Genomic DNA, 8,909 nt, shown 5'->3' with positions numbered 1-8,909 from the left:
CCATGATTTGCTCTTTAGTGCTGTGTTGGGGGGTCAGCCATTTGTCTGCAGCCATCTTCAGGCGCACGAAAAGAGTCTTAAGGGTCTCTCCAGGTACACCCCTCTCCTTCCTGAACTTGATCCGATAGGCCTCAGTGTCTAGACCTAGATGATCCAGGATTATCCCCTTGATGGTGGCATAAGGGGTGTCGCCGGTGGGGTTCGCCACCTGATAGGCGGCCTGAGCTTCACCCACCAGTAGAGGAGCCAAAAAGAAGGGCCACTTAGCAGCCGGCCATCCGCAGGCGCGGGCTGCACGTTCGAAGTTCAACAAGAACGCATCCGGATCTTCCCCTGGTATGTACTTCTGCAGGGACACTCCCCCTATGCTGTGGGGAGTTACGCCGGTCGTGGAGGTTACTGTAGAAATTACCGGGTTCAAGGCATTCGCTGTCACAGCCGCCTTCATTATTTCCCGGTCGGCGTCCGCCGATTGTATCTGCTTTTCCACCACCCATTCCAGCCGTTCCTGCCCTTTGGCCAGGCGTTCCAAAATAGCCTCCATCTCTGTTACACCGATGGATGTTGTGCCCGCATTCTCCACCACTGTGGCCGTGTGGGTGGGGATAGGCAAGAGGCGAGTCTTAGTTGGTGTTAGACTGGGTTTTATTGACTGAAAAAGTCTATCAGTACAGGTGGGGCGTGAAAACAAAGGTCGAGGTGAACGACTTCTCTCTCTCCTCGTCTTGGTTTGTCCGGCGGGCTCCCGTCGTCTTGTCGGGGTCCTCTTCCTCTCAGGCTCTCCGGACTCCGTCTCGACCCAGTCACCGCCGAGGGGGAGAAACAGAAAACAGAGGAGGGGTGAGTAAGGAGTACGAGGTTACAGCCAATACAGTGGGGAAAAAGGAGTGAGGGAATACAGTGTGCTTGTTTAGCGCTACGCTCAGTGAGGGAAGTGCACGAGGGTCCCTTTACTCTACGGGCCAGCCGATCGTCCCGTTCCCAACCTCAACCACCCTTTAACCCGACCCCGTACCTCTGTTAGCCACGCCCCTCCTGGGGAGTGGCTGGGCGAATCGTGGATCCGGTGCCCTCCTGGGATCGTGGGGGTTGCCTCCCTCCGCAACCCGTCTGACTCGGCGCAACGGGGTACTTCCTCCTCTCGGACCTCCGGTGCTCCTTGGAAATTCCCCGGGGGTTCGTCGAGTCCCGCTGTGCTCGCTCTCCCTTGTATTCCGAGATCCTGGTGTTCTCCTCTTCTCTCCGTCGCCTCTCCGCTCTGCTCCTCTCTCCTGTCGAATCCTCTGCTCCACGCCGCTCCTCCACTCTGCAACTCTCTGACCACTCCTCCGGTGTATAGACACACCTGGTCCAGATTTCGAGCCTCTTTTAAAGGGAAGGTGAGTCCCTCCTCCTCCTCACCTGCTCCATGCCAGTTAAAGGGGCCGTGTTCGAAATCCTCTTCCTCGCCACTATACTGGATCGCCCCCGGGGCCCAAGTCGGGGGATCTGTCACCTGTGGAGAGAAGAGGGGGGGGTCACAGAGTTTAGACACACTCCGGGGCGAAAGGGGGACCGGCCCCTCGGCCCGGTTACAGAAATCAAGACGGGCATTAACTTTATGTGGAATTGAGAAGTTTGTGAAGCCTGGATCTGATGTATTTAGCCAATTCCAGGCATCTCTCAGCCCATGATCTTTACATAATGCCCTTAGTGACCGAAACACTTTGGGTTTCTTACAACTATATGACTAATTAGCTTTCGAGCTCAGTTCCTTGCTGGCGGGTATGTTTATGTTAAAGTTCCCACAAAGAACAACGGGGATGGCAAGTTCGCTATTTACCTGCTCGAATACTCCTGGATCGTCCAGGATACTACCATAGATTGAGCAGATGGTAAACGATTCCCCGGTACTTTTATGGCATTCTGTTATTACCCATCTGCCTAACTGATCGGCTAATATTCTGGTAAATTGTAACGTAGTGTTAGATGACAGAATCACCACCCTTTGTGTCCGGGAATTTTGTGTTGTCCCCCCCAACCAGCCTGTTACCTGGCAAATTCAACAGGTACAGTTGAGCACCTTCTATATGGGCCTCCTTTATGCATATTACGTCTGCCTTCAATAATCGGAGCCCTGCTGCAGTATTGCATCTTTTCTTAGAGTCGTTTAGGCCACTGATGTTGATAGTGGCTATAAGAATTTTACCCATTGGCGATATCTAAATGCCATTCTTATTGGACACCTCACCCTCCTGCCAGCCCCCCTCCCTGTGCCCCCCTGCCCCCAACCCCCCCTCCTCCTCCCTCCACCTGTAACTGTGGTGACCTGGCTCAGACCGAGCCAGGATGATGTTATCTGAGTAATCTCAACTTCGTCACCCCTCCAGTCTTTTCCCCAGCCACTCAGAAAACAATAAATCCCAATTTTACTAAGTTCCTAAACTGTTCCAATAGAATAAGCCACCACTCCGGCCACCCACAAAGCAATACATCACATATTTACTTCATTCCTAAACAGATTCTACTGAGTGAGCCAAAATATTAAGAGTCCACAAATTGAAAAGCCACCATAACCAAAATCCCAAGTGCCTTAGTGTTAAATTATGTAGTCTATTATTTATTAGACCGGATTCTCAGGTCTCCCCGAAATCTTCTTTAGAAAAGCTGAGGGTCAACCCCCTGAAAACGATTTGTAGTCGAGCTGTGTTCTGCCAATAAACTTCCACCCCCAACTGCTGAAAGGGGGACAAAAGCTGTCTTAGTCTCCACCTCCGCTCCACTGTGGCATGAGCAAAATCCAGCCTTGTGAAAAAACTCACTCCCTCATATTCCTTTTTAGCCATTGGCCAAGCTAAATCATAGAGAGTCTGACGTAGCAAAAAGTTCCCAAAGTATAACAACATAGCTTGTGGTCTTTCAGGTGCGTTCACAGGGCATTTTGGGAACATTAAAGGAAACCTGTGGGCTCGCTGGATTTCCTTGTCCCTGTCCCAAGTACTCAGTTCGGGAAAGGCACCGCTTAGTAGGGAGACCATGTATTTCCTGGGGTAATTTCCTTCGATCCCTTCTGGGATTCCTAAAAAGTAGAGGTTATTACAGCGTTGCCTTTTTCTAGTTCCTCCATTTTCCAAGCCAGATCTTTAACAATCCCAGCTTCGTGTGATGGACAGGCCGGCAACTGCTGTTATGGCCGTGCTTGGTTAGGTGCTCTTAGTTTTAGCAGCTTTGCCACCGCGTCCTGACATACCTAGCTTTAAGGTATGCTGCCGTGTAAATACTAACAATCCCAAAGAAACGTTCTTTTGTTGGCGGTACTGGCCACTGGTACAGTAAGGACCAATACTTTCAGCAGGTCTTGGTTTTATGCGTATTTGTGCCGCAGGCCTATCGGGAGCACAGAGAGCGTCGATGGAAGTAGCTGATCTGTGACAGGGCACCGCCGCAGGCAGGGAGAAGTTGTAGATGCCTTGAGAAATCAGGGCGGATGCCAGGAGCTGCCTAGCACCGCACGTCCTCACAAATCCTTGCAAAATAGGACGATGTGGGTGTGACATAAGGATCTCAGCTCGCTGGTAAGACAGCAGTGGCATTTTTAGCGTGGCATCAGGGTGATTAGGGGTCCGACAGGAGGAGAGCCTTGAGTGAGATGTTACTCAGATGTCATCTTGCCTCCAGACTGTGCGTGATGGTTCTGAACCAGAACCAAGTCCCTTGGTTTGATGTTGCTCACTCTTGCTCTCTCTCCTCACCATGCTGCTGACAGCCTTTTTTTTCTTCTCCCTTCTTCTTTGGCTGAGTTCAGGGTCTAACGGTGCTGAGGGCCAGGTTGTCGAGTTGGGAATGACGAATGTGGTCGCCCAAACATTACTAGGACTAGGTTGATGTGTTGATTTATTGGTGGTGTTTTTATGCATCATAGTCCTTTGAAAAGAATGCTAAAGGCTTATATGATAGCGTCAACTTTACGTGAGTGGAAGGCAAATACAAAAGATCAAGTTCAATTCTTCCACTGTGAAGCAGCTGAATAACAGGCCAGTTCCTGTGGTGACTACAAAGAACTTCGTGCGACAGCTGCTGGCACAACAAATATGCTTTTTTGGAAAACGGGGGACCCCTACATAAACTAAGTTTGCTAGTTGTAGGGAATAATAAACATTTATGAAAAAAGAGAAAGCACTCTCACTAGCAAACACAAGGTTAATGACTGCCTGTTGGACAGGCCACCTAACGGGCCGCTCTCCCCCCGGCTCGACCAGGCCCGAGCCAGTCACGCGAGCACCACACACCACCTTTGCATGTCCTACGTCCCCGCCGGGACACCTGCCCTCGAGCATGATAACCTCGCGGGTCCGATCCACTGCCGACCCATGCGCCCAGCCGGGGCCGCCATCTTGGACACTTCGCCACGAGGCCGCCTGGCCCCCGATCGACCTCAACCCTGGGCCTAGCCCGGCCTCAGACATTCCGGCACCACCCTCCACCCAGGAGGTGAGCGAGCTACTTGGCCCGTCAATGGGAGAAAGAGGTGTCGATGGTTCTCCCCCGGCCAGTGCCGCTCGCCCATCGCCTCCCCGGGCGCTGGCTCCACCCCCCTGCTGGGTGTCTGGACTCCCTCATCCCGGACCTCCCGACCTCCAAGTGCGAGGGTCCGGACATCAAAGCACACCAGTCCTATAACTGGGGCAGCTCCAGAGCAGGAAGGCAGTTGTATCTTGGAGTCGAGAGACGAAAGAAGAACTCATCCTGGACGGACTACTGGCGCTGCCGTAGCTCTGTCCTGTGCACCATCATCCTGCCTGTTGGCGCTGCCACAGCCGTCGTAACCTTCATCCTTCACCGTCGTCCGGATCTGCTGGCGAGGCCGCGGACCGTTGTAACCGTCATCTGCATCGGGACCTGCTTGGCTTCTCCACGGCCCGTCGACCATCCTTTATCCATCCCGGGACCTGCTTGGCTTCTCCACGGCCCGTCGACCATCCTTCATCCATCCCGGGACCTGCTTGGCTCCTCCACGGCCCGATCAGCAACCACACCGAGCTCGAGGATTGAGAGCTATTGAACTCATTGGTAACTAAGACTGTCCCGCTACCCTTTTCCTCAACCAGGGATCAGAACCGAGGGGACCCCTGAGTCCAGACCTCCTTGTATTATATCACCGTAACCTGAGAATTGCATATAAAGTCTCGTTAACCTTCAATCCTGTGTGGTGTCCGTCTGTGGGGGGGAAGTTACTTATCTGTACAGTCGTTGGAGACGGCTCTCCCTGGAGACCTCTCCCCGTAAACTCGGCCGACCCTCCCGGTCCGTCTAACATTGGTGGCCAGCGGCGCGATCCGAATCACCGCATAACGTACAGAGAGTAGCTCACCCCACAACGAACAACAATGTCGACTAAAGAGAGCGGATCAACTGAGAAGTTCCAAATGGAAAAACTAGAGGAATACAGCCATCGTGAACTAAAGCAGTTCTGCATCGAACTAGGTATCGCTACCACCGGACTAAGTACCAAGGACGATTTTAAGCATGCCCTAGAATCTTGGGCAGGGACCGGGGATGTCGAAGCCCCTGAGCAAAGCACCGCGCAAAAGACCAACACGACCCCTGAAGAGCAAAGAACGGGTCTCTCGCAAGACGAGATCCAAGAAAGAGAAAAAGCCCGACTACACGAACTCGAAATGGCCCGACTCAAGATGGACATAGAACTCAAATTGGCCGAGCAAAAAATAAACTTAGAGCACCTTCGCCTCCGAGAAGAAAGAGAGGAAAAACAGAGGCAAAGAGAGCTCGAGGAAAAAAGACTAACGTACGAGCACGAGCGGAACCTAGCCGAGATCAACCTGCGCAAACAGAATAAAGAGTTAGGGGTGCCCGACAGACCGTCCACCCCAGGGACCACGGACAAAAAAGTGCACATCCCCAAGGATGTGGTCCGAGAATATTTTCGAGAAGACGACATCCAGCAATGGTTTAAGGCATATGAAATCGCGATGACTGCGCACCGGATCGATAGAGCCGACTGGGGAGCCGGCCTATGGGGCAAATTCCTCAATGAGGGCCGCGATACTCTGTTACAGCTCCCAGACCACCAGATGACCTCCTACGACCATATGAAAGCGGCCCTCCTCACTCGCTATGGCCTCACGCCCGAGATGTACCGTCAGAGGTTCCGAGACTGCACACGCATTCCAGGTACAACTTGGGTGGACTATGTAACGTACTTTAGCCGAGCCTTCGAAGGCTGGATCAGAGGGAACAACGTCACGACCTACGAGCAGTTGTTCAATCTGATGGTATGGGAGCATCTGTCCAACAATTGCTTCATTGAACTACGCCAGCACCTCCTCGACAGCAAGTTAACCGATCCCCGGCAGCTCGCAGCTGAAGCTGACCGGTGGGAGATCACCCGAGTGGGCCGGAATGGGTCCTACGAGCAGAACAGGAACAACAATGGTCACCACCGATCCAGAGGAGGAGGAGGGGGCCAAGGACGAGGAAGAGACATCACTCCGGCCGCCCCCACTACCAGCACCACCCCCCCGGCCAACCGGGGCAGCACCCCGGCGCGACCGGGATACAGAGCCAATGTTACATGTCACCGATGCCAACGAGTCGGCCACTATGCCAACGACCCAAGCTGCCCGCAGTATCAAAGTCCAAGACCCCGCCAGGTGGCCGCCGCGGCACTAGGGGAAGAACAGATCTCCGAGGAACAAGAAACCGACGAGCAAGAGTATCAAGAGTGGGAGCCAGCCGCCATGACTCTCGCGTGCTTAGGGGGAAGAGACATGGTCCCGCGGGTCCCCCTACCCGCTAACACCCAGAAGTACAGCCAATGGGTGAGCATCAATGGACAACGGGCCGAAGCCCTTCGAGACACCGGGGCCAGTGTGACAGCCGTCCGCTGTCATCTGGTGACCCCAGAACAATATCTACCGAACATTCTCTGCCCTGTGCGATCAGCCGACAACTCGGAGAGTCTGTGTCGGATGGCCTGCGTCCCCTTTGAGTGGGGAGGGGTCTCCGGCATGTTGAGGGTAACGGTCCGAGACGACGCCCCCGTGGACTGCCTCCTCGGAAATGACCTGGAAAGCTCCCCGTGGGCAGCCGTGGAGCGAAAAGCACACTTGGGGATGTTGGGCGTCCCAGACTGGGCGTGCGTCACCACCCGGTCCATGGCCGCCCGTGCCAACAATCACCCGGAAGAACCAGAATGGCCGGCGCCTCCGCCTCCGGTCGCCCCCGCCGAGACCCCCGACCAGGGCATCCCCCTCGAACTTGCTCAACCTTCCGACCTTGCTAATCTTGACCAGTGGGCTCAAGAAGGGGGACCCACACAAGAACAATTTCGTCAGGAGCAGAAGACCTGTCCCTCCCTTGAGGGACTCCGCCAACAAGCGCTCGCCCAAAGCGCAGGGGATACCTCCGGAACTCATTGGGTCTACTGGGACAATGACCTATTATACAGCGAGCAACGAATCGCCGAGCTGGGGGCCAACCGAGTACTAGTGGTGCCCCTCCGCTTTAGAGACTTCCTGCTAAATCTGGCCCACGATGTCCCCCTGGCAGGGCACCTGGGACAAGATAAAACCTACAGCCGCCTAGTGACCCACTTCTTCTGGCCAAAAATGAGGAACGATGTGCACCAGCATTGCCGATCTTGCCCCACGTGCCAAGCTAGTGGGAAGAGCGGCCGCAAATTAAAGGCCCCCCTGCAACCCTTTCCCGTAGTCACAACCCCATTTGAGAGGGTCGGAATAGACATTGTGGGACCCCTAGACCCGCGTACAAGACAAGGCCATCGCTTCATCCTAGTACTAGTGGACCACGCCACCCGCTACCCCGAGGCTATTCCTCTCCGGACTGTGACAGCCCCAGTGGTCGGCAGGGCCCTGATGGGGATCTTCTCCCGTGTGGGGTTCCCCCGAGAAGTCGTCAGTGACAGAGGCCCGAACTTTATTTCCAAATATATGAAGTCCCTCTGGCAACAGTGTGGGGTCACCTACCGCTTCACGACCCCCTATCACCCCCAAGGAAACGGACTTGTTGAGCGGTTCAATCGCACACTAAAAGGGATGATCGGGGGATTGGAAGAACCCCTCCGTCGCCAGTGGGACGTGCTGCTGCCGTGCCTCCTCTTCGCCTACCGGGAGGTCCCACAGAAGTCCCTAGGCTTCAGCCCATTCGAGCTGCTCTATGGGCACCCAGTACGGGGGCCACTCAGCCTGATCAAGGAAGGCTGGGAGATGCCCCCGGCCAAGAGTCCTCCAGATGTCTTCCGGTACCTCCTCACCCTCCGCAGCCAGTCCCAGCGGTTCAGAGACCTAGCAAAAGCCAACCTAGAGGCCAGTCAGGAGGACATGAAGAAATGGTATGACCAGAATGCCTCATCTATTGAATTCGAGCCGGGGCAACAGGTTTGGGTAATGTCCCCCACAGAACCGTGCGCTCTTCAAGACAAATGGACGGGACCCTTCAAGGTAATCGAGCGCAAGGGTCCTGCCACCTATCTGATCGATATGGAGTCCGCCCGGAATCCGCTCCGCGTCCTCCACACCAACAGACTGAAACCCCACTTTGCACGAACAGAACTCAGCCTCTTGATGACCACAGACAACGGGGTTGAAGATGACTCCGAGCCTCTCCCTGACCTCTTGCGGACCCAGGAGCAAGACGGCTCCGTAGATGGGGTCCGACTCTCGGAGACCCTCACCCAGGAACAACGTCAAGAGTGCCAAGCCCTCTTATCACGATTTGCCAGCCTGTTCTCCCTCACCCCAGGTGTCACCTCCTGGTGTGTGCACGATGTGGACACCGGAGACAGCCCTCCTATCCGCCACCGGGCCTACCGCGTACCGGATCGGGTACGGGCCTGCATCCAGGCGGAAGTAGCTAAGATGCTCACGCTCGGGGTCATCGAGCCCTCCGAC

The sequence above is a fragment of the Lissotriton vulgaris genome, chromosome 4_1, assembly GCF_964263255.1.
Source record: "Lissotriton vulgaris chromosome 4_1, aLisVul1.2, whole genome shotgun sequence".
NCBI lineage: Eukaryota > Metazoa > Chordata > Amphibia > Caudata > Salamandridae > Lissotriton > Lissotriton vulgaris.
Note: the sequence above shows the minus strand (reverse complement) of the source record.